The sequence below is a fragment of the Tamandua tetradactyla genome, chromosome 18 (assembly GCF_023851605.1).
Source record: "Tamandua tetradactyla isolate mTamTet1 chromosome 18, mTamTet1.pri, whole genome shotgun sequence".
NCBI classification, from domain to species: Eukaryota; Metazoa; Chordata; class Mammalia; order Pilosa; family Myrmecophagidae; genus Tamandua; species Tamandua tetradactyla.
The window spans coordinates 10,596,084-10,623,905 of record NC_135344.1 but is presented as its reverse complement, the minus strand read 5'-3'; the positions used below and the strand labels follow the sequence as shown (position 1 = coordinate 10,623,905).

The 27,822-nt window shown below is 34.5% G+C and overlaps 1 long non-coding RNA gene across 1 annotated transcript in view; it reads left to right on the top strand.

Moving 5' to 3' along the window:
* Nucleotides 1–7,466: 7,466 nt before the first annotated feature.
* The window catches only part of LOC143662516 (uncharacterized), a 29,016-nt gene continuing 8,660 nt past the window's right edge, over nucleotides 7,467–27,822 (top strand). Inside the window, exon 1 of the long non-coding RNA XR_013165375.1 lies at nucleotides 7,467–7,642. This is a non-coding gene — a long non-coding RNA (uncharacterized LOC143662516). The remainder of the gene's footprint in view (nucleotides 7,643–27,822) is intronic.

Below are 27,822 nucleotides of genomic sequence, written 5' to 3'. Positions count from 1 at the left end.
TTTGGGAATCTCTAATGATGAATCATCTATCAGAAACAGCTGCTAGAAAGCAGATGAAAGCAGTGGTATAAAACTGGGTTTTAGCAAGATTCACAGCATTGGAAAGCCAGGTATCTCACTTCTTGAGAATTCTCTGACCTTCTTGGCATAGGTGTTATTGAATGTCACCAAGCCATACATTTTGCTTCGTCCCTACATTGCTATAAACGGTGTTCTGATTGATCACATCTTCTGACTCTCCTATCAGACCAATAGTTTTATCATAGCCCATTAACACAAAAGACACTATATAGCTGCTGAAATTTATAGAATGATTGGATTATATCCTTAGATTTCAGTTAGACATTCAGAAGAGTGACAAACATTATCTCACCAGATAGGAATTAAATAAGTAAATTCCCAACTCAAGACCTGTGCTTGAGAATTACAATGCCATTTATTTCAAATATTAGATTTTCCATAACTGAAGAAGAAAGAAATGGTATCTGAGAGAGAAAAATTACATTGCATAGTCGTAGTCAGCCTGTCAGCAAATGAAATTAAAATAATTCTTATTGTATACATCTGTCCAGAAACAAAATATAAGGAAAAAAAAAAGCTTCAGTAAAATCTATAAAAACTTCTGCTAAACTGTAAATCTAATCAACATGGATTGAATGAAAATTTAGAATTCATATGTGTTCTAAAAAATCTCTCTTCTATTTTTAAATAGATATTATGACTTTAGGAGAGTAAAGATATAAAATCAGCATTGATTTCTTTCCTTGGTAAAACTCAGGCTATCAAAAATATTCATTAAGATATGGTTTTCTGCTTCTTCATCTCTAATTGCTTGTTCTGATAATTCTTATGAAATAAGTTGAATCATTTTTATCTCCATCTTAGGTTTTGGCTTGAATTCCCAGTCAGCATCCTAAGTATTTTAAAAGGGAAAGAAGACATTTGTTGGAACATGAGATATAATTCTAGTTTTTCTGCACAATATAGGTGATACCTTGGTTAGAAATCTTGAAATTGGATATTATGGAGTTTTATTATTTTAGCCTAGTTAAAATTATGTTTTATGCATCATATGATATTTTCTTACTCATAATAATATGGAATTCATCATATAGAGATTTATCTAAAACACATATTGATTCTTTATGTAACCTTTCAGTATACTTCATAAGGTGTCATGGATAATGACAGCTTAATTAGTAGAATAAGAGGAAATTATTAATATAGAGAGACTGTCTACATAACTTCAGAGACATGAGTGTTTTTATACAAGTGTTTTGATGTAATCTACCTAGCATAACAATGCTTCCAAACAAAAGAAAATATTTCTTGGGTTAATTTTTTTTTCTGAACTGATTCAGTTGGTGCTTGCTGGTAGAAGAATTGATGGCACCTGGGAGAGATTCTTCATACACTTAAATGTAAGTGCTTAGGCTAAAAATGATATGTGTTCTCACAGGATGAATTCTGGGTGGGTATTTTGTGAAAATCATTCATATTCGACTTTGATCAAAAGGAACAGGCTACATTAGGACACATACCATTTGAGACTTTTTGCCTTGTTTTTGTTTTCACAGTATTAAATCATTCACTTTTGATTTTGTTGATAGGAGCAAATTTACCATATTATTGCTAATCTCCTTTTTTTCCTCTTTGATTTTCTACAAAAATTAAATGTAAATTCAGAGGAAAATTTACCCCAATGCTAATGACATTTAAGCTTAATGAGTCTTACAGGGGCTTCATCCAAGCCCACGGGAAAAGCCCATATACTATCTTTACATAGTCAAAAAGCTTTGTAAAATTTGCAGAGACACCAGTTTTAACCCAGCCAAGATTGTTGTATTTTTTCTCTCCCACTGTTCCTCCTCTGACTTGGGTTTCAGCACTGTAGGTGTGTCAGGAAAAGTTGAATGGTAAAGGATGCATTTCGTTTAACTTAGGGCACTATATTTCTGCAGTTTTGTCCTACCCTGCTTAGTTTCATTACAGTTGGCAGTCCTGGTGTGACAGTGACTTCTGCATACCCGCCTGTGAGCACTCCTTGGAACTGTGCTGTGACGTCACTGTGTTTTTCAGCTCCATGCATTGGTAGCACTACCTTTGTAAAACAGAACAAACAAAATTTGAACTCTGTGTAGCCAGAAACTAATGTGGAAAATTCTCCTAAATTTTAAAGAACATTTAGGAGTGAGACTCGATGGAGAGATGTTGGTAAAAGTACAAAAATTTCAAATTACATTGCCAAAGATAATTGTGAAGCTGAAAACACCTTTTCTAAACCATGGGCCATAATGGTAACTGGAATAAAAAGAAACTATGCCACAAATAAGATTGAAATACATTTAAGTATTCCCTACAAATACCATATTATAAAAGTATTTTCCTATGCAAAGGAAATAGATAGTGAGTTGTATTATAGCAGTAGGTCAAAAAGTTAAGTAATATAAAATTATTATAGTGCTTTACCCCATTTTGAGAGACTGTTTAATTATTTTAAAACTGTAATTTTCATGATTTCCATCAAGTTACCTGATTAATCTGTATTTATTATGTTCAAACTTTATTTTCTTCTTGTCTCTAAAGAGTCTGAATTCATGTAAACCTGATACTGTTTTCACATACTTCATTTGCTGAGGGATTGACTATTTTCTCAATGGGAAAAATGATTTCTGGAGAAAAAGTTAAATTATTTTAAAATATAAAAACAATAAACAGATAAATTTAGTTCTGTTTTAACCCTAATGATCTGAATCCCTCAAAGTTATTTCTGCTATGCCAAGCACAGTTTTGAGAAAATACATAAATAAAATTCTGAGAATATATATGAACGCTATCACAATTATATATGTAAATAAAATGTGTTATTTATAGTACTAGAGCATTTCTAAAAATAAAACTGTTTTGTTTCTTTGAAAGGATGTGTGGTTATGATTATCCCCTTCTGTAATACTGTTGGATGTTTGTTAATTTTATATAGAAATTCAGGACGGGAAGAGTGCTCTGCCTTTTTGTCTGCTTGTTATGTCTTAACTAAATCATTTGTTTCAAGGTTATGTTTATGCTATGAAATGAATTTGAATGCTTTTACTCCTTGTTTGGGTTTTGGTACATTTTAATATCACTGGTATTATGTGCCTCTTAAAGATTTTATAAAATTCCTGCATGAAACATTCTTTTTTGTTGGTAACCCTTTTATTGGTCTATTTGAATTTTAACTTCTTCTGTGAGCTCATTTGTTAATTTTGTATTTTCCTGTAATATCTGTTTCACACATGCTTTACATTTATTTACATAGATTTAAATAATTTTTCCTTATGATTCTTTAAAATTTTCCCATAACTTTGATATTTGCTTATTTGTTCTTTTTCTTGCTCACATCCCACATTTTTTTTTTTCATTGTGTTAACTACTTTTATCATCAGCTCTCTATATTCCTGAAATTAAAGATTTGGGGTGCACTTATTTCTCCCAACATTTTTTTAAGCATGAAATAATACTACTACTTCTATATTTATCTGTTTATTCTTTGGTTCCTGGTTTTATTGTATTGAATGTTTCTACTTCTTTCACTGGAAGACTTAAGTTTCTTTCACCCTCTCTGTTTTATAAATGAAAGTTTTTGAAGAGTACAGATTTTCCTAAATTCCTGCTTTTGCTCCCGATCCTCAAAACTGGATTTACTGTTTTTACTAGTGTTAATTTCAATATAACATGCTTTATTTTCCTACTTAATTCGAGAACTTTTGAATTTCCATGAGTAGAGATATTCGTTTTATTTTATGTTTAAATTCTAGTTTTTACATTGTAATCAAGGAATATTATTTGGGTTTTCTAAATTGTTGCCTTAATTATTACTCATTATAGCCTCATTTATAATCAGTTTTCTACGAATCATCTATAAGGACTTTTAAATGATTTATTATCTCTTTTTAGAACGTGCAATTTTATATAAATCGATTAGATAGGCATTTATTCTTTTTAAGTTCTTCTCTGTCCCAAGTTTTGTCCTTAGGGTCTGAGAAAAATAAGGCTCTCACATTTTTTTTTTTTTTTTTTTTTGTTGGTACATGGTCCAGGAAAAGGCTCTTTTACTTTTAAAGCATTTGAATGTCTGCATGTGGTTTTGCTTTATAAATTTAGGAGATATGTTTGTTAGCGTGTGGAGGCTTTCCCAATTTGAAAGGATTTGAGCACCCTAGAAAAGACAGGTTTTAATCCCATCATGTCGAGGCAGCCATTTCTTTTAATCCCTACTCAGTACTTTAGGTTGGAGAGGCTATGGAGTTGTGACTCCACCCTTTCCAGTCTCGCTTAGTTAACTGGAGTCATTTAATAGAGGAAGCATTTTAGAGCTAGTCCCTTTTTAGAGCCATGGCAGAGCCACGAAAACCATGAGAGCCCATGCAGCTGGTGACCTTTGGAGATGAAGAAGGAAAACATCCCCAGGAAACTTCATGAAACAAAAAGCCTAGAGAGAAAGCTAGCAGACATCGCCATGTTTGCCATGTGCTTCTCCAGTTGAGGGAAACCCTGAAATTCATCAACCTTTCTTGATTGAAGGTAACCTCTTGTTGGTACCTTCATGTGAACATTTTTATTAACTTGCTTTAATTGGGATATTTTCTGAGCCCTAGAACAAGTTCTGGATCTTTTCTGTGGATTTTTTTTATCATGAACTCTAATCCCAGGTAATATTTAGTTATTTTGCCTACATTCCTATCACCTGTCACTCTATGGACATAGTGAGAAACAAGGTGACTGGTAGTTTCTCTGCAGCACAGAAAACCTACAAATTAAATGATAATGCATCACATTAAACCCAATTTTAAATATTTAAGTCAATAACATTTTGAATTATTTTAGAAAGTAAATTCTTATTTAGGCTATTCTAAATTTCATACAAATGATGAACAGACTTATGGATATGTCTGTTTATTAATGGTTATGACAAGCATGTTTTGAATGTAATTATGAAAATGATATTAATTCTTTTACATGATTGCTGATAACCAATTTTTATTTACGAAGTAATCATTTAAATTAATTAATCAAGTAGTATATTTGGAAACAATAGAATTATGCCTTTCAAATGTTGAAATTGAAGAAATAAATTAGAATTTTAGGGCATTATTTAAAATCATGGTACTGCTACTTCCTGATTTTCTTTAACTTTATGGATGATGTAGGTTTTCCTTTTAACTGCAGCACTTGAAAATACAGCATTCAGTGTTAATTTCAGTTAACGTAGGTGTTGCGTTTGAGAAATCATATCCATCTTTTCAGCATTATATTTAATTTGGAGATTTTCAGTCAAAACTTAACCCAGTCTTTTTCTTTCTCTAGTTCCCCAGTAAACCCAGTATGTAATAATTATTTCATAAATCATTTGCAGTTATGTCTTACAAGAAACAAAGTGCATTGCATCTGGTTATCTGTTAAAGATAATTTGAATGGCTTCATTATACTGTATATAAAACTTATCAAACCTGTCTTGTAAATCAGCATATACCTCATCAACACCAGCAAAGCTTGCATAAGCAAGAGCCTTATGAGTCGTAAATGATAATTACCAAAATTTAATGAATTGCATAAATCATTTATAATGAAAGGAATAAACAAGTACTCTGAGATGAGTACGTTAACAACTTAAGTTTTTCAAAGGTGATGAGTAATTTATTTGGTATGTCCACAGACAATAATAACTTGAATTTTAGTTGTGAAATCATTAGCAGTAATCTAAAGGGAATATAACTTATCTACTAGCAATATTTTGAACTGAAAAATGAAGATTAATTTTATCCTTGATGGCAATTATTCTAATAATAACCCATGAGTTGAAAGTCATTATAAAGAGGAAAAATGAAGAATAATTTATTTGTGACAAACCTAGGATATATTTCAAGATAAGAATTAACATTTTGAGGATTTCAAGTATGATTTGCAATATGGTATAATTTTCAATGATTAACTTATTTCAGTGCAAACTGGATTTATTTTTATGTATTTATGATAGGACAGAGGGAATTTATATCTTCTCTTCTACCTTTAACATCATAATGTGTGTTTGAAAAATAAAATATTCATCCTTGAAGTTGAGTGTGAAGACTCAGGGCCAGGCTCCTGTTCCATGTGGGGAGTAAGTGGCTGCATGTAGCCGCCTACCTGACCAGGACAGAACTTAAAGGCCAGCAGACCTCAGGGATTAAAAGAATGCACAGGTGGTATCGTCAACCATTTGCCTTGTAAAGCATTAAAACTCTTCTCCCCTGGTATGTTGCTTACAAAGCTCCAAAACCTTGTTTCCTGAGACCCTGCTGAGTGAGACTCTGTTCTCATATCCTATGGAATGTCCTGGTCCTAAACCCTTATAAGTTGCCCCTTGCACCCCACTTTCAACAGGGCACTGACTTCCATTTTCCAGATGACCATCACAAGGAAAGAGCTTCTCCTTTTCGAAAGTCCTTATAAAACTCATTTCTAACTCTGTGCCAGGTTGTTCTTTGGTCTGAGGACTGCACTGACCCAAGCCCTTCAAGAGCTGTGTTGGAACACTGAGCTTCCACAGCTTACAGTGAATGCAACCATTGAAAGAATAAGGACTGTCTCACATCTGAAATCCATACATTCATTTATCTATTATTTTTCAGCAACTGTGTGCCATGTTCTATGCTAGGCTTGGGGTATTAAAATGATCAAGATATAACCTCTAGCTTGAAGGAGATCATCATTGATATTGATTAAGGATTGGGTATTAATAAGTAATCACAATTTAATGTAATGCCACTGTTCTGTGATCTCTGTCTGTGGTGTAGAATTGAAGGAGGGGATATACCCAGGAATATTACTTACTGGGAAGGTTCCTAAATGAATAAATTGGAAAAGATAAAAAATGGAGTTACTAAATGAATCTGGAACCATTTTTAAATTAGAAACATTGATTTTATGTAAGTTGATCAGGATTCTCACTGAGCCCTATTTGGAAGGCTATGTGAGAAAACAAATGAAAGCGAAGATGACAGCTCTATCCCTACATGTGGCAGAGATAAAAAGGAAAGCATTTAGTAAGTAGTTCAAGGTTTTCAAAATTCAGCAGTGCCTATATTAAAGCAGAGTGAATTGGAAATGGAACATCAAAGGAAGCAGTGCAGGGACTCATTGCTGCTAGAATACAGATGGGAGACAGGGATTTCTCTTACAATTGAAGTCCTCAAAAATTCAAAAGTAGAGAACAGCAAAGTTTTAGGGCAAAAGGATCTTAAATATAACTACAGGCATGGAGGCTTCTGAGGATATGAATTTTGGAGGCTCAGCCACAACTGTCAATCAGAAATATCTGAATGTGACTCTCCAACTGAGACAAATGTGAAGACAAGGGACACTTCTCCATTGAAGAAAGAACTCACAAGCTCACAGACCTATAGAATTCCTGGATATTCAAGTCATTATGATGAAATGTGGAGTAAGTCTTGGGTTCCTTGTGAGGTTGAGGAGATGAAGAGCTCTTCTAAAACACAGGATCGTGGTGATTCACTGATAAAATTTTAAAGCCTTGAGGATATGATAGGGTAGGCTCTGCATTCCAACAATAAGACTTCATTCAACTTAGCATCATAAGGCAAGAAACAAAAGGAAAATGGTGGTAAGCATAAAGACATGAGATTTAAAATTGTAGATTAGTCATGAAGAAGAAATCATGAACGAGAAGTCATCCTGAAAATGTTCAAGTTTTCAAGAAAATTGAGCTGTATAAGATGCTATTCTCTCAGAGTGGAAACAGTTTTTATTGTTAGACATTTGTCTAAGATTAGGTAGCCCATTTTATAGAAATGTCTTAATTGGATATTTTTCCCAATTGAATTTTGTGACTAGATAAGAACTGAATATTAATGGAATGCCATCTTGGCAAACCTGAAAGCAACAACTTCAAATTTTATCTTTTATTTTCTCTATTTCTATACATCTCAAAAGAAAACTATAAAAGAAAAGAACATGGGCAAAACAACACACGCATAATTAAATTTCTGATAGAATCTGAATGAAATCAGATTTTTTAATTGTTGGGTTCAATTAATAAACTGATTTACACACATTATAAATAGTATGACACAATTAATGAAGAAAAATGAAAATGGTGACACCAGGCTTGACACAAAGCAAACAACACCAAACAAGATATAAATTACAAATTTTTATTATGTCAAAGATCTGAACAATTGGGTGAAAACAGTTTTTATGATGCATCAATACTTTTTGAAGTATGAAAGTTCATGTTTATATTCATTTTTAATTTATTATCCCATTATAACTATTTACCTCTATGGAAATGTTTTTTCTTAAGCGTTAAGAGAGTTCATCTTCAGTAATGAAGATGACAGTGAGAAAATTGACAATCTTTCAATATTTTAAAACTAAAACCTAAAACATTTTGAATTTTCCTGTGGAAATATTTAGTACCTCAGAAACTATTGTAATAAATGAAATTTTCTAATTCTTTTTACAATATTTCATCCTGCCTTTAAATTTGTGTTCAGTAATTGTAATTTGTTCGTGATACACACACACATATATGTTAAAGTGAGGCTAATTTTGGTAAAGATTTTTTACATTGCCAAATTATTAGCCTAATGCATTAAAGCTAGATTGCCCAAATGCTGGAGAAGTATATTGCTTAACTTTGTCCTGAATTCTTTAATGGCAGCAGCTACAATAAAAAACAAATGGAAATCTATAGTTTATTGAGAAATAGTGACAAAAAACTTCAGCATGACACTGAACCAAGTAGGCATTCCATTGCAGCATTTCTCCTCCCAGTTCCTTAAAGCATTGATTCTACTGCATTAAAGCTGTGTAGGCCAGCAAGGCTATCTGTGAAGGTGGGAGGCGAGGCTGACTGCACCAGCACTGACCAGGGCTGCTGAGATCCACTTCCAAGTCGTTCCAATTACAAGCGTTAATAATGGACAAGTTAATTTATTTGTCATTTAATTTCCTCATCTGTAAAAATGGGAATTTTTAAAAATATGGGGTATCTGTATAATCGGGGAGTACAGTGTCTAGGAAAGACTGCTTGGATTTGAATTTCTGCTTTAACTTCTTGTGATCTTTGGAAAGGGAATTAAACCCTATTCATGCCATTTCCTCAACTGAAAATGAATAATCCCTTTCTCCTAGGGTTGTTATTCTTATTCAGCATTAAGATTAATTCCAGACAGAGAGCATGTCCTAAAGATTATTTATGGTTGTTAATCATAGGAATGTTGTCAATATTAAATGAGATATTCTACTAGGAACAGAAAGCAGCTACTTGATAAATATGGGCTGCTTGTAAGCCAGTACCATGCCTTAGCCACTAGGTTGATGTTGTTTGATATTCAAGAGTTGGTAATACGAGGCAGAAGCAGGACATATCAGCTTGTAAATCGAGTATGTTAGCCAATTTTTAATTTGATTTCATTTTTTAATTAATAATAGGTAACATTTAATGAGTGATCATTAAGTTTAAGCCCTGTTGTTGCCTCTCACACAAGATAACTTTTTTAATTAATATTTTTATGAGAAACGTTGTAAGTTTACAAAAATGCCACATATAAAGTACAAAATTCTCATATAGCACCTATTACTATCACATTACATTAGTGTGCGTATTTGTTATAATTCATGAAAGAACATTTTTATAATTGTATAATTTAGTGTAATCCATCATTTACAATAGGGTTTGCAGTGTTGTGCAGTCCTATTTTTTTTCATTTTTGTCCTAGTAACCTGAAATTTTCTGCTTTAACCACATTTACCTATATAATTCAGTGCCAAAAATTATACGTGCGATGCTGAGCTACCATCAACACCATCCATTACCAAAATTTTATGAAAAGCCCACGTAAAAAATCTGTATCATTTAAACAGTAACTCCTCATTTCCTATCCCTTCCCCATCCCCTGCTAACCTGTATTCTAGATTCTCACAATGTGAGTTTGGCTATCCTAGTTGTTTCATATCAGTGAGATCATACAATATTTGTTATTTTCTGTCTGACTTATTTCACTCCACATAATATATTCAAATTTCATCCATGTTGTCACATAAATCAGAACTCCTTTATTTTTCAATGCTGAATAATATTCCATTTTGTGTATATGCTGCATTTTGTTTATCCATTCATCACGTGATGGACATGTGAGTTGCCTCCGTCTTTGGGCATTTGTGAATAATGGCACTATGGACATCAGTGTGCCAATATTTCTTTGAGTTCCTGCTTTCAGTTTTTTGGGCGTATTCACCTAGTAATGGAAATTCAAGATTATGTGGTAAAACTATACTTAGCTGTCTGAGGAACTACTAAACTGCCTTCCACAGTGGCTGCTCCACTTTGCACTGTACATTTTGAGGAGATCCCATGGATCTATTTTTTTTCTTTTGTTGTTTATGCTTTGGGTGTAAAGTCTATGAAATCATTGCCTACCACAAGATCCTAAAGATGCTTCTCTATGTTCTCTTTTAAAACTTTTATAGTTCTGGTAGTATATTTAGGTTTTCGATCCATTTTGAGTTACCTTTTGTATATGGTATTAGATAGAAGTCCTCTTTCATTCTTTTGCACATGAATTTCCAGTTCTCCCAGAACCACTTGTTGAAGAGACTATACTTTCCCAATTGAGTAGACTTGTTGGCTTTGTCAAAAATCAATTGGCCATAGATGTAAGAGATCCATTTCTGAATTCTCAATTCAATTCCATTGGTTAATTTATCTATATAGTATATCTATATTATATATGTATATACACCATATACATATATGGTAAACTTTAAAACTAACCTGCAGAAGGTAGAATGCTAGTACATACAGTACAAAAAGAAAATTTTTAAATTTATCTGGGATGTTACATGAAGCTGAATTTGAAATAAATAAAATTAAAGAGAAATCTTATTTTATATTTTTCAAAACAACAAAGTATCCCAGTGCTGAGTGATTTCCATTCATATGTCATTCTGTGCCTTTAAGACACCATGAATTAGTTCTTTTTCATCTTAGCCTTTCTTTCACTTTTACTTTAAATGAACAGAACAAAGAGTACTATTAGTCAACAACTTTCTCTGTGAATATGAAATGTTTTGGTGTTTTTTTCACCCAAATATTACCATTTAATTATTGTTAGAAGGAATTTATGAATTTTTAAATTTCACTGTTCAAGTTGACCCCTAATAAGGACTCAATAACTATTTTTGAATAAAGTAAACATGATTATTCAGCAACTCATAAATAATTTAGGGAAAGTATATATACAGAGGTACATGCAGAAATAGGAAATCCAAGGAAAAATTCAGCGAAAATTTTCTCATTACAATATTGCTTTTCTCACATTATAGGAGCATAAATCTCTTTCTATTATATTGTAGTATTAATAAAGACAACACAGACTAGGAACAGCGTGTTTGGATAGCATGTCAGGACAAAATGCCTTGGATATCACTATTGTTGCTACATGAATACAAACGTAAAAATACAAAATTTTGTGTTTACATATAAGATTTAAATACAAATTTAAAACTATTTTTCTCCTTAGTGAGTTAAATGAAGAGTTTTACATTTTTACTGTGACATTTCTAGATGCCGTTAAGTCTCTTAACAACTTTGACTATTGTATGAAATCTGGCATCCATTTCTTAAACTTGTTTCAATGATGTAAACTAATTCTTGGTTAAAAATTATAAACATATTTACTTAGTTATCAAAACAGATTCATAGAGTTCAGAAGATTTATCTTACTTTTATTTTTTTGTTTTTTCACTGTTCAATTAATTATTCCATGCCTCACTTGCATTCTTACATTCATTATTAAGAGCTATTTGAATGCTTAAATATTCCTTTAATATATGTATTTCACTAATTTTCACAACCTCTGTAGTCACCAGCTTGCCGATAAAAGTAAAACATAATGTTAGTCCAGTAAAATTCATGGTATATTTCTTAAATTATTACTGCACACATTTTGTTATATGGTCACCCAAACCATGTTGGAACACCTCCAAGTATAAACAAACATTTCCAACACTGGCTGAGAAACTGTAACATACGACATTTTACAAACGACTCTGTCTCCACGCTTTCATCAAAAAAGTAAGCCGCAGTACACATCCATCCTGAAAATGGCTTCATGATGCACTAGCTACTACGTTTTGATTTCTTATGTACACAATAGGAAGGTTGAATAATTGTGCCATAACTGGAAAGTTTTATGTCTTGAGAAGGACATAACAAAAGGAAAAGGAGAAGAGCTCTTCCTAGAAGGGAAGGAGATGATGTTGTTGAAAATACTATGTGGCCAATCTCCTGGACCCCTGCTCTAAAATATCTCTGATTGTCCCTGAGTCCTTTTTGATTTTGTGATTCTCTGTGTGATTCAGCAAAAGCAGAAATATATTTCCCAAGTGCCCACACTGAATTGTATTGAGATGTGAGATGCAGAGAAGGGCATTGGGAGTTTTAGTGCGTCTTCAGTTATATCAATTATGTCTTTATTATGTGTGTGCCCTAATAGAGAGAGTACAGGCTGTACTAAAATACTGATAAACCCTTTCTAAAACTGTTCTATAAGATTACCCCAATTCTAGTATGCAATATTAATATTTTGATTGTATAGGCAAGGCTTTCCTCAGAACTGCAAGTTGCATCAGTGATAATTATACTGAAGTATATGCACATATTTAATATTTATAAAAATGCAGGTTTGCATGAAAAAATATGCTTCTTGCAAAACTCATTGACTATACAATTTTCTATTGACCAAAATATGTGTAAGAACTGTCACTTATCAGATGAGAAGTTGAGATCTAGCATGGTGTTTTAGAAAATTAATACGAATTCATTGGCCTGATTACAGCATCTGTCTCTTCCACTGCAAATAATCATTTGACCTTACATAGGTTGAGTGTATACCGTCAATCTTTACATAGATATGACACTGTATACAAGATGCATCATTCACTTCCTTCTTTAATTTCATTGCTCAAGATGAAGGATCCTATCTGTCATTTGCTTATGTATTTGAATAACTAGCAGCTGCCACCTCTCAGCAATAAGCAATCAGTGTGGGGAAAACCACCTATGAAGTCAAATCATAAATAAAAATGATCGGTTGCCTTTTGCCTTATCCACACTTCCAATCTGAAGTCCTCTGCGTTTGCCCAGCAATATTATGAAACTTACTTGATATTGTTTGACATTTAAAAAGTGAGATTATATTTTAAAATAACACCTTTCTTCCCTTTGTATCATATTCTTGTTCTAGTTTTAGGGATATAATAAATGACATAGGATTGAAATGAAGAAGGGAATTGCAGAAGAAAGGAAACCTTTCAGAGAGAAGGGGGAGGGATGGAAGAAGAGGAAGTGAAAGGGAGAAAGGAAAGAAGAGGAAGAGGTAGAAGTAGAGGAGGAAAAGAGAAGGAAGAGGAAAAGAGCAGGGGAGAGAGAGGGAAAGAATTGAAATTCAATGAACCTTCTAAATACATTTTGCAGTAGTTTTATACAGGAGATTTCCAGGAATTTGATTTGTATAAGTTTCAGTAGTTTGGAAATTTGTATTCAAACAGTTTTCACAATAAAATAACTTGTAATCCCAGATTACCCGTGATAAAATTTACCATATGGAATACTTAGATAGGATCGCTTAAATAACAATTTCAAGCTAGCCACATAGGCTGCAATGCATGAAAATGCAATTTTTATAAGATGTCTGAGAGAAACATAGAATTATGTCATTGTATAATCAGCTTTTCACTGTAATAAATTATTCTACTCTTAATCTTATCCAGGGCAACTTTTTGAAAACCTGTTAGAAATTTTTGGTCTCTCTTCTCATGCTTGATTAGCAAAAGATAAAATTGTGTCTACATTAAGCAAAGATGAGTATACGACTTCCAGCTGTCAACCCTATTCTTTGAATTGCCCCCAAATCAAACACAATTAATAAAAGACATTAACCCTATTCAAGAGGGTTTTTTCCCCTTAACTCTCTTTTCAATGCATAAGTCATATGCTTAAGGGAACAGCCAAATTTTACACGTTTCATTTACATATTCAAAATTAAAAATAATTTACCAGCAAAATATAAATCAGAAACATAAAACAGCATATTTATTAACCATGAAAAATAAAGTGCCATACTTACCAAGGGAGCAAGCACTTTCTACAAGTGAATGAATTCATTTGGTTATTTAAATATTTATTGACAGCTTCTAAGTGCCAGAAAATAACATGAGTGATACATTTCTTGCGTTTTTAGAGTTTATAAACTAGGCACATGAAATTCACTGGATTTCTAAAAGTGTCCTAAAACTCCAAGAATGGAATTTCTCATGGGTTCTGCCTCTAAAATCTTAAGAAGGAAATATTGCTGAATTCAAAGTTCTATTTGTTAGTGTTATATGTTAAAAATGAAACTCTATTGACAGTAAATCTTGAAAATGCAAGATAACACATGCATTTCATAATTTAATTCAAATTCAATTCTGCATTTTAAAAATATTTCATTTTCAGGTTGTCAGGTTATCCCATGATTTCATGTTTATTTTTTAATTGGAAATCTTAATGAGTTTTAATAAAAATAATATCGTTTTGTAATCACCACTGTAATCAAGATATAGAACAGTTACATTATCCAAAAAGTTCCTCCATGCCCCCTTTCTTGGGGTGCGGGTTACAATGATGCAATTTTAGGTTTTGATTTCTAGTTGTTCTAAGATACTGGAGGCTAAAAGAAATATCAGTATAATGATTCAGCACTCGCTCATTTGTGAAACCCGACCTTCTCTGTATAACTCCACCATAACCTTTGATCTTTCTCCTACTGCTTAGGGTTATGTGTGCTATGCCCATTCTAACTTTTTCATCTTGGAAGGGGCTGTCAACAGTTTGGGATGGGGGATGGAACCAGTTGATGTTCTGGAAGGACAGGCGCTTCTGCATTTCAGGACTTGTCTGGTCCAAGAACCCATCAGGAGATTGTAGGTTTTGGAAAGTTACCCTACTGCGTGGAAACTTTGAAGAATCTTGTATAATGCCTTAGGTATTCTTTAGGATTGGCAGAATGGTTTTGGCTGGGATTTGGCAAGTTATGATAGGTAGCAATGTCTAACTGAAGCTTGCCTAAGAGTGTCCTCCAGTGTAGCCTCTCAACTATTTGAACTCTCTCAGACACTGATATCTTATTTGCTTCACTTTTTTCCCCCTTTTGGTCAGGATGGCATTGTTGATTTCAAAGGGACATGGCCAAACTCATCCCTTGGAGTCTTCTCCCACACTGCCAGGGAGACTTTCATTCTTGGATCTCATGTCCCACATAGTGGGGGAGGGCAGTGATTTCACTTGCGGAGTTGGGCTTGGAGAGAGTGAGGCCACATCTCAGCAACAAAGAAGGTCCTCTCAAGGTGACTCTTAGGCATATCTATAGTAGACTGTGCTTCTCCACTACATACATAAGCTTCACATGAGCATGCCTCAAGATCAAGGGCTTAGCTTATTGATTTGAGTATCCCTAATGTTTGGCACAGTTTCTGGGGTTTCCCAGTTGGTAAAGTTTAATAGTCCCATAATTTTTCTCCCAACTTCAAAGTAAAGTACTTAGTCAATCCTTTTTTTTTGGCATGGGAAGGCACTGGGAATCAAAAATGGGTCTTTGGCATAGCAGGCAAGAATTCTGCCACTGAGCCACATCGCATCACCCAATATTTTTTGATTATCTGCTTAATATACTTTGGGATATATCCAGGCATTATATGAGCCTACATAGCATTAAAGGCTCTCATTCTTATTCTGGGCTCCCTGTGTTTGGATTGTTTAAATGATCTATCAGACAGGTTAAGTTAGATTATGTGCCACAGAAAATTTAGGTTCTGGATATAATAAAACTCTTCCTTTGGTTTCAAAGAGTAGGTGACGTTCTAAAATACAGACGGTGTCTTCCTTATCCCTGTATTCTGAATTACCTTAATCCCGACCTGGTTCGCCTCATTCTTACCTCTGAATACCAGGCTATGCGTATATAAAACAGCCTCTCAAAATCCAGAAATAATAATTACCACTCTGGACTAAATGTGACTGCTGTAAGAGCTGATAATCTGGTCCCTAGTTTTCTTATAAATATTTTCTAAACAAGATAATACAATATTTGCTCTTTTGTTTCTGGCTTATTTTACCTCACCAAATGTCTTGCAGGTTCATTCACACCATGGTGTGCCACATAATGTCATTCCTTTTTGTAGCAGCAGTGTATTCAATCATGTTTACACCATCATGCACCAACTGCTCAGTCAGTGCATCTTTCAGCCACCTCCAACTACTGGGCCTCAGGTATAATGTGCCAAGTCAACAGTCCATCAACACTCTCAAGTTTAGATAATTTCATTGTCCACAAGGAAAAGATAATGGATAAACGCACCCTCACCAAATAGAAAATCCAAACCTCCTCCTAACTCATGTCCCCATCATGTACCCCTGGTATTGCTGTGGTACTGTTGATGTTTTCCTGTTAAACATAGCCCAAAACGTGCAATAGCAGATTTCTCCCTATACCCCGAAATCATATACTCTTTGTACAAGATTCATACCATTGCAGTATTTCAAGCAAGAACTTATTTATGTTTGTACTGTTAATTGGTGGGCACATGAGTCTATACAACCCCTTTCAATCATGTTTACCTTCAATGTGGTAATATCACTTAGAGACCTACCTTCACTTCTATCTATTCCCTCACAATTAAACTTCTTGGCTACTGTTCACCCATTTCAAGCTTCCGTGAATCTCTAGGTCCCCTATATTCTGTATTATGAGACTTTGATTTTACCTTTATCATGGCTATAAAAGTGAAATAATATAGTACCAATCCTTTTGGGTCTAGCTTATTTCACTAAGCTTTATGTCCTCAAGGTTCACCCATCTTGTCATGTGGTTCAGTATGTCATTTCATCTTATTGCTGCATAACATTCCATCAAATGTGTATACAAGATTTTGTTAATCCACTCGTCTGTTGATGGGCACTTGGAGTGTTTCCATTTTTGGCGATTGTGAATAATACTGCTGTGAACATAGGTGTGTAAATCTCTGTTTGTGTCTTCGCTTTCAGCTCTTCTGGATGTATACTGAGTAGTGGTTTTGCTGGGTCATAGGAAAGCTTATTAGTTTTCTGAGGAACCGTGAGACTGTCATCCATAGTGGCTGTATCGTTATACATTCCCACCAGCAGTGCATAAGTGTCCCAGTTTCTCCACATACTCTCCAACATTTGTAGTTTCCTGTTTAACAGCAGCCATTCTTATAGGTGTGAGGTGGTATCTCATTGTAGTCTTGGTCTGCATTTCCCTTATAGCAAATGAGAATGAGCAACTCTTCATGTGCTTTTTAGCCATCTGTATTTGCTCTTCAGAAATATTTCTATTAATATTTTAGCCCACTTCATAATTGATTTGCTTGTTCTTTGGCTATTGAGTTGTATGAATTCTTTCTGTATGTTGATATCAAGCTTTTATCTGATGTGTGATATCCAAATATTTTCTACTATTGAGTTGGCTGCCTCTTCGCTTTTTTGACAAAGTCTTTTGAGGTGCAAAAGCATTCGATTTTGAGGAGCTCCCATTCATTTATTTTTCCTTTTCTTGCTTGTGCTTTGGGTGTAAAGTTTAGGAAGCTACCTCTTATTATTAGGTCTTGAAGATGTTTCCTTACATTTTCTTCCAGGAGCTTTATGGTGCTGGTTCTTATATTTACATGTTTGATCCAATTTGAGTTAATTTTTGGTATTAGATATAAGGTGAGGGTCCTATTTCATTCTCTTGGCTATTGATATCCGGTCTCCCATGCCCATTTGTTGAACAGACTATTTTGTCCCAGTTCAGCAGGTTTGGAGACCTTGTCAAAGATCAGTTTACCAAAGATTTGGTGGTCCATTTCTGCACTCTTGATTCAATTCCATTGGTCAACACTTCTATTTTTGGCCAGTACCATCCTGTTTTGATCACTGTGTCTTTATAATAAGTTTTAAAATCAGGGAGTGTTAATCTCCCCACTTCATTCTTCTTCTTTAGGATGCTTCTAGCTATATGGGGTCTCTTTCTCTTATGGATGAATTTGGTAACTAGCTTTTTCAAGTTTTCAAAGAGGTTGTTGGAATTTTGATTGGTACTACATTGAGTCTGTAGATCAATTTGGGTAGAGTCTACATCTTCACTGTTTAATTTTCCTGTCCATGAGTATGGAATATCTTTCCAACTATTTAGATCTTCTTTGATTTCTTTTAATAATGTTATATAGTTCTTTATGTACAAGTCCTTTACATCCCAAGTTAAGTTCATTCCTAGATACTTGTGGTAGTTAGGTTCAGGTATCAACTTGGCTAGGTGAAGGTGATTAGTTCTATTGCTGTGAACATGAGCCAATGGTATGTGAACCTTATCCGTTGCTGATTACATCTGCAGATGCTGATTACATCTGCAGATGCTGATTACATCTGCAGGAGGCGTACTGCTGCAATGAATGATGTTTAATTTAATTGGGTGATGCTTAAATGAGAGAGCTCAATGTAGCACAGCCCAAGCAGCTCAGCATACCTCATCTCAGCACTCACAGCTCAGCCCAGGCCTTTGGAGATGCAGAAAGGAATAACTCCACGGAAAGTTGTTGGAACCCAGAGGCCTGGAGAAAAGGCCAACAGAGATCACCCTGTGCCTTCCCACATAAGAAAGAACCTCAGTTGAAAGTAAGCTGCCTTCCCTTTTGTTGGGAATTTTTGCATCCATGTTCATAAAGGAGATTAGCCTGTAGTTTTCCTTTCTTATAGCATCTTTACCTGGTTTTGATATTAAAGTGATGTTAGATTCATAAAATAAGTTAAGTAATGTTGCATTTTCCTGAATTTTTTTGAAAAGTTTGAGCAAGATTGGTATTAATTCTTTTGGAATATTTAATAAAACCTCCCCTGTGAAGCCATGTGGTCCTGTGGTTTTCTTTGTAGGAAGACTTTTGATGACTGATTGAATCTCTTGTGATCAGTTTGTTAAGACCTTCTATTATTCTTGAGTCAGTGTAAATGTTTGTGTGTTTCTAGGAATTTGTCCATTTTATTGAAGTTGTCTAGTTCGTTGCATATAGTTGTTCATAGTATCCTCTTATGACTTTTTTTATTTCTTCAGCATCTATGATAATGACCTCCATCTCATTTCTGATTTTGTTTATTTGCATCCTCTCTTTTTCCCTGCCAGCCTTGCTAGTGATCCATTGATTTTATTGATTTTCTGAAAGAAGCAACTTTCGGTTTCATTGATTCTTTCTATTGTTCTTTTGTTCTCCCATTCATTTAACTCTCCTATTATCTTTGTTATTTCTCTTCTTCTGTTTGCTTTAGGGTTAGTTTGTTGATCTTTCTCAAGTTCTTCCAGGTGAGCAGTTAAGTCCTCAGTTTTTGCTCTTTCTTGTTTTTTAATACAGGCATTTAGGGCAGTAAATTTCCCTTTCAGCACAGCCTTTACCACATCCCATATGTTGTATTCTCATTTTCATTCATCTCCAAATAGCTACTGATTTCTCTAAACAATTTCTTCTTTGACCCACTGGTTGTTTAAGAGTGTGTTTTTTAATCTCCATATATTTGTGACAATTCTCATTCTTTGGTGGTTATTGATTTGCAGCTTCACTTCATTGTGATCAGAGAAAGTACTTTGAATAATTTCAAGGTTTTTAAATTTATAAAGACCTGCTTTGTGTCCCAGCATATGATCTATCCTGGCAAATTTTCCATAAGCCCTAGAGAATAAAGTATAACCTGGTATTTTGGGTATAACACCTATATATGCCTGTTAGGTCTAATTCATTCATCAAATTAAGTTTTCCATTTCCTTGTTGATTCTCTGTCTGGTTGTTCTCTCTGCAGAAGAGAGTGGTGTATTGAAGTCTCCTACTATTGTTGTTGAAACATCTATCATTCCCTTCAGTTTTGCAAATATCTGTGTCATGTACTTTGGAGCTCCTTGATCAGGAGCATAGATACTTATGATTGTATTTCCTCTTGGTTCATTGTCCCTTTTACTAATGTATAGTGTCATTCTTTGTCTCTTGTGATGTCTTTACATTTGCAGTCTATTTTGTCTGATATTAGTATAGCTACTCCTGCTTTCTTTTGTTTATAGCTTGAGTGGAACATCTTTTCCATCCTTTCACTTTCAATCTATTTGTATACTTGTGTCTAAGATGAGTCTCTTGTAAGCAACATATACATGGGTTATATTTCTTAATTCATTCTGCCAATGTGTATTTTTTAATTGGCAGGTTTACTCCATTAACATTCAAATGTATTACTGTAAAGGCATTTCTTGAACCCACCAGCTTAGCCTTTGGATTTTGTCAGATCTATATGTACTTTTCCCTCTTTCTCTTTTTATCCTTTAGGTTACCAGTGCTGGTTTGAATACCTTGTGGACACCAGAAAAGCCATGTCCTTTATTCCTCATTCAATATTGCTGGATGGGAGCTTTTTGATTGTTTCCATGGAGATGTGACCCACCCAATTGTGGGTGGTAACTTTTGATTAGATGATTTCCATGGAGACATGTCTCTACCCATTCAAGGTGGGATTGCTTACTGGAGCCCTTTAAGAAGACCCATTTTGGAAAAGCTTCAGGGCCCATACAGTTAGTGACCTTTGGAGATGAAGAAGGAAAACACCCCGAGGGGATTTTCATGTAACAAGAAGCCAGGAGAGAAAGCTAGCAGACTTTTCCATGTGCCCTTCCAGCTGAGAGAGAAACCTGAATTCACCAACCTTTCTTGAGTGAAGTAACCTCTTTTTGGTGCCTTAATTTGGACATTTTCAAAGCCTTGCCTTAGTTTGGACATTTTTATGTCCTTAGAACTGAAAACTTGCAACTTAATAAATTCTCCTTTTTAAAAGCTCTTCTGTTCTATCACATTCTGGAAGCTAGCAATCTAGAACATTACCCTTTCTGGGACTCTTCAATTCTGTGCCCTCCTCCAAACCTCCCTCTCCTGTCTATTTTTTTTTGGCAACAGAACTCCCTTTAGTAATTCTTGTAGAGCTGGTCTCTTGTTGACATATTCGCTCAGCCTTTATTTCTCTGTGAAAATTTAATCTCTCCCTTAGTTTTGAAGGACAGTTTGGCTGCATACAGAATTTTTGGGTGGGCATCTTTCTCTTTCAGAATCTTAAATACATCATACAACTAACTTCTCACCTCTATAATGCCAGTTGAGTAGTACAAACTCAGTCTTATGTGGTTCCTCTTGTATGTAGTAGATTGGTTTTCTCTTTTTCTGTTTCTCTTCAACATTTAACAGATTTATTAGTATGTGTCTAGGGGGTAGACCTATTTTGACTTATTCCATTTTGAGTTTGTTAGGCTTCTTTGATTTCCATATTTATGTCTTTTATTAAGGTTGGGAAATTTTCCCCTATTATATTCCCCACTAATCTTTCTAGCCCTCTACTCTCCTCTTCTTCTGGGACACTGTGCTTTGTTTTGTCCATCATTTCCCTGAGGTTCAATTCACATTTTTCCATCATTTTTTTGCCATTTGCTGTTTTGAGCCTTTGAAGTCAGTTATCCTGTCCTCTATATCACTTATTCTTCTGTCTCTTCAAATCTGATGTTGTGTGCCTCTAGTATGTTTTTTATTTGATTAACAGAGTCTATAATCTCTGTGATGTCCACTATTTTTTAGTTTAGTCTTTCAAATTCCTTTTTATGCTTTTCTACTCTCTTCTTGTTCCCCTTATGTCATTGCATTACACTAATTTTATTTATTAAAGTTATATGAACATCTTTGATTAGTTGTTCCAAAGTCTGTGTCTCCTCCAGGGATTTAATTTGGCCATTAGACAGGGCTGTGTCTGTCTGCATCTTCATATGTTTAATCATCTTGTGTTGTCTTTGTGGTAAATATCTTGACAGGGTTACTTTGGATGTTGATTTTCTTTAGTAATCTAAAGCTTTGTATTTGTAGGTTGGTTTTGGAGTAGTATATGGGGCACGGGGATGGGTACAACACTGTAGTGATGGGTTGTGGGTGCAGGTGTATGCATGGGTTGGGGACTCTACACTTGTGCCTGTGAGCACGGGGTGTGGGGCATGGGGTTGTGGACATGCGGTACGGGGACTGTGGGAGTGAGTGCAACTCAGGCAGGTCTTGGAGCACAAGAATAGGGTGCAGCAGAGGAGAGACAAGTTAGGGCACAGGAGGAGGTGGATGCGGGTCTGATCAGATGTGGTGGGGCCGGTATGTGAGCAGGATGCAGGGGGTACATCGGGCATGTGGGTCATGGGTGTCAGGATGTGGGGTACTGGGTACAGAATTTGGGACACAGGGAGGTTGGGGCATGGGTGTGTCCTTGGGCAGAGGGAGGGGTCCAGGAGGCCAGGATGCAGATGCATGTGTGTAGGGGTAGGGCAAATGTCATGGAGGTTGTGGGATGTGTGTCAGGGATTGGCAAAATGGCACCAGTCTGCAGGTGAAAGAGTGGGATGGAACTTGCGCAGAGTAGAGGCTACATGGCACAGATCTGCCCAAGAACACCTGTCGGGTGCGGGAGAAGGGCCCTTGTGCTGTGGAGTGGGGCAAGGGCATTCACATATGTGAGGCGGGGGTGGGGTATGGGGTACAGGGGTCAAGAGGTCCATGCACTGACACCTGACTGCATGGCAGGAGGATATGGCTGTGCCAGGGGAACAGGGCCCTGATATGCATGAGTCTGGGGGGTAAGGCCCTAGCTCTGCATGTGTACAGAGCTCATTGTGCCTGCATGGATTAGAAACAGACATGGCCTGGGTGCACAGGTCAGCGCCCATCCAAAGCTGATGGAGTGTGTGAGAGTGGACACATGCATTTGCATGCATCTGGAGGCTCAGATGATGATGTGCTGATGTGCAGGTGGGTAGGGTCCGGGGCCCAGTTGGGGGCAGAGGCCCGGGCAGAATTGAGCAACTGTATTGGCTGGGTGAGGATGTGGCCAGTGAATGAAGGTGAGCGCCTGCAGCCTGGATGCACAAGTGGCTGCCTGTAGGGGGCTGTGAGGGGGAGGTGAGGATTGAGGGGCTGGCTGTGGGTTTGCAAGTCTCTGGAGGGGCACAGTGAGATTGTGCTTGCAAGAGAATGCAGCTTAGGCTGGGACAGGCTTGCACGCATGTGCAGGGCAAAGGTGTGGGAGGATGGTGCACGGAGATGGGGGTTCGGGCAGGAGCACTTGCAGCATGGTCGGGGAGCAGATGACCAGGTTCAGTTCTGCCGGTGTGGGGGGGATCACAGGTTGCGGGGTGGGCAGTGTGTGAGGGTAGCATGGTCAGAGAACGAGGCTTGGGTTATTTCTTGCCTGTCTCCCTGTCCGTGAGCTCTTGAGGGCTCTGGACCTCTGACTGGAAATGGACGTGCTTGGCTATTTGCACCAGCTGGCCAGTCTCCAGGTCTCTGTGTCTCGATTCTTCTGCTTTTTCAACCAGGCCCTCCCTTTGTGGTGTAGAGACCCTCCCGGGTCACTAACACCCTGGAATCGCTCTCCTCGTCTTTCTCTGTCCCTTCTCTAGTCTTTTTCTGTACCTTCTCTTTGGAGCAGGGGTGAACGTGACCTATCCTATTCCACCCTCAGACAGATTTTGATTTTACCAATTGGCCTAGAAAGATTGTTCTTACTAAAACAGATTCAACAAATATTTTGTATTTTCTTCTAATATTTTTACCATTTTGTTTTTTGGAATATTTTAAAAATATCAAATGGCATACAGTTTATTCTAAATACATATGGCAATATTATATTTAAGTAATTATCTTTTCTCTAAATTACTATTTTTTTGTTACATTTAAAGTTTCCAAACATACTTGGACCCGCCTTTGGATTGTTTAATTCTTCTTTTCTTATGTTTTCTACTATACCTGAACTCATATTATGATTTTTTTTGGGGGGGGTGGTGGTGGTGCATGGTCCGGAAACCAAATGTGGGTCTCCCACATGAAAGGCGAGCATTCTAACCACTGAAGTACTCATGCCCTCTACATACTATACTTCTTTATGGAATATTTTATTGTACATTTTAAATCTTATAAAATAATCTCCCAACTTCTGTTTCAATATATTGACAAGTATTGATCAAATGTTGACAAAATCAACAAATCTTGTGTATTTATTCTCCAATATAGATTTTGAAATTAGTCTAATTTATTAAAAATCATGTCTTTCTGTTTTTATTTTATTTCAAAATAATGACATTATATACCTCTCATTCATGAATTTAGTAGATATAATTTAATATTTCAATATTTAAAACATTATCAGGACACAAGTGCTATAGTGGATGTGTTCACATTGGTCAAAGCCAGAAAATATGAGGAACAAAATAATGAAGAGATTGCATCCTAACCAAAAGAATTAAATAAATATTCATAATTCAACAAAATTAAAGTAAAAATGAGAAGGGCCAAATGTTCATTACAGAAGAATTCCAAATAGTAAATATAGAAGTGATAAGTGAAATATAAAATCACCATTAAAACTCCTAAGTAATAATTGTTACAGGCAGAAATCTAATCATGAATGTTAAAATTAATGGGCAAAACTTTAAAAGGAAGCACGATATTTGTGTAGCCTGCAAGTATGTAGTCAAATATTTATTAATTATTGTGATGGCTTCAACATGTGTTCACAGATTATTTGCTCCTCTTGGACCAGACTTACTAAGTGAAACAGGAAATGAGGGCGAGACAAAAAATAGTAAATTTTAATGGAGAATTCATGCAGACATGACCTTGGGCAAATGATCAAAGTTAACATCACTAACGCTAAGGCTTTAATATCCTGGACACCCTAACAGGAATGAGTCAGAGGGTGCTTCATCTCTGTGCTGCATTTCCCCCAAATTCCAATCTATGCATAAAAAAAAAAAAAAAACTCAAATTGGGGATATTTTACAAAGTTACTCATTTGTGGTCTTCAAAAATGTCATCGAACAATACCAACAACGTGCAAATGACTGAAGAACTGTCACAGATTGGAGAACCCAATGAAGACAAAATGTCCAAATGCCCCATGATATCCTCAGGGGGATCCTGAAATAGAAAAAGCATCAGTGAAAAAGAGACAAAAAACAAAAAAAAACAGTAAAACCTGAAGAATCTGTAGTTTAGTTAGTAGTAGAAAGTCAATCTTCATTTTTTATTTCGGTAAAATGTACCATGGTTGTATATTAATACTAGAGGAAGGTGGATGAAGGTTATTTACGGTCTATCTATAATATATTTGCAATTTTACTGTAAATCTAAAATTATTTAAAATTAAAAATTTCTGTTGGTTGCCAGATTTGGTGAATAATTTTAGCTGGTTTTTATATATTATAATTTGTTGGAATTTTTATGAAGATTTAGTGTTGATTATTTTCCAATGGATGAAATCCACCTGTCAATAGAAGTGTATGTTTAAGTTTTCTCTTTTAATTTAATAGAATTATGTAGTGTTAAATAAAAGAATTGATAAAATTTATCAACAAAAAACTTATAAATTGCTCTGAAGAGACAAATAATTGATTAGAAAATTCAATATAGAAATCACTAGGCATTTCACAAAAGATAAATGAATATATAGAATACTATTTGACAAATTCTTATAATTATAAAAAGTCAGATTAATGAAAGATTTAGCATAAACGAAGAGAATGAAGAAATTCAGAGTAGCAACAGTTATGGGATAGCAAAGATAAATCATAAATGTGATATGTTGTAACATTTTTGGCAGAGGTATTTGCATAAAAATCTTTTTAAAAGTTATTGTTAAATATGTAAGCTAAATTGATTTGTAAAAATGTGTATGTATACAAACATAAACTTAATAACTTGATACATTTAATGTTATATAGCAAATGTGTGAACATAGAAAAATTTTCTTAAAATGTTAACACTGGAGTAAAACTAAATGATTTTTAAAATTAAGTATATTGAATTAACTTATTAAATTAATTAATAAAAAATGATATTATTGACAAGTCTGAGTTCACTCCAAAATTAATTTCCCCAGGTATTTAAAATGTATTCATGTGGATGATAATTAGAATTTAAACTTTGTAATATATAAAGATGAGAATATATATATATATATGATTTATTTTTGAATTCTAAATAATTACAGGCAGTTTATAAAAAAAGTATTATGTAATAATGACACATTCACCTATCTTTTCATAGTTTAAGATGCACTTTATTGTATTAATTTAATTTTCTGAAATCTTTTTCCGATTTTTACTGAATTTATTGATATTTGAAAATCCTATTCTGTTAATCTAGAAGGGCAATTTTAAGTATAATAAAGAACATTTTCAAAACAGAGTAATCAATAGTCAGAATTAAACTTATCAGATATCAAAATATATAAATTTACAAAAATATCAAAATTCAGCGACACTAGAATTTACAGAAATAAAATTGAAAATTAGAAGCAATATTATAACAGATTTTTATATTATATTTATTACACTCAAATGAGTAATCAAATAATGAAAAATTTTAAAATAATGTTGCCTAAAAATTTGAATATTTAAGATTATTTTCCTATCTTTTAAATCCACATGCAGTAATAAAAGATAAATATGTAATTATTTAACCCTGATGCAAGGTAAATTTTCATCTGTTTTTAAACATGATACAAAAAAATAAAATATTAAGATAAAAGGAAAAAATCAAGCAGCTAATTTTTAAAAGTGCTTTTGGTTGAAATATTAGTAATACTGCAAAATGTTAAACTTTGAAATAACATTTTAATATGAGAAATAATCTGTAAAGTGAATATATAGATATGCTATGACCCAGAAATACATCTCCTTGGTAGCAATTCACTTATGTTCACCTAAAGATGAAAGCTAGAATGTTCTTAGCGTTATTTTAATATGGTAAATCTGGAAAAGAAATAAATATCCATAAAAATGGAATGACATATTGTGGTTTATTAAAACAATTCAATTCTATACAGCAATAGGAATACATGATTTACATATTTGAATGACTCTTTCAAATATAATGCTGATAGAAAGAAGGTATATATAAGAATTCATACAGTATGAATCTATTTATATGAAGTATAGAAACAGGCTAGATTAATTCGTGCCTTTAGAAATTAGAATAGTGGTTACCCTGTTGGGATGGGCCCATGAGAAGGCCTTCTGGTATAATGATGATTTACTGTTTATTGATTTGGGTACTGAATTCTCAGAAGTATTCACTTTGTGAAAATTCATCATGCCATTCACTTATGATTCATATGTGCATTTTATTATTTATTATAATAATATTGATAAAAGAGAAGAGTGCCCTAGTATATTTAAAAAGCTCAATTGTGTCCTATTATAAAAGATGTTAAAAATATGTGGATATAAAAAGATTAAAAGTAAAATCTTTTATCTATAAGTAACAACTTATCAAACATATTTATCCCAAGAAATTTGGTTTATCTCTATGCATAGGAGCCAAAGTGGTCTCCAAAGAACATGTTTAACTACAGAGAAAGTGAATCAGTAAACCATAACTAGTAGGTCACAACAACTTCCAGCGTGCAGTTCCTACAAACAAGGACATTCTCCAACATAATCACTGTATGACCCTCAAAATCAGGAATTATCATTGATACATTAGCCCATCCAATCTCCAGACCCTCTTGCACTTTGACTAGTGAAGCCAATAATGTCTACTGGAGAAAATGATCAACTTCAGAATCTAGGTTTGCACTCAGTTTTATCAAATTTCCTTAGTCTCTTTCAATTGGACACAAATATGTAGTCATTACTT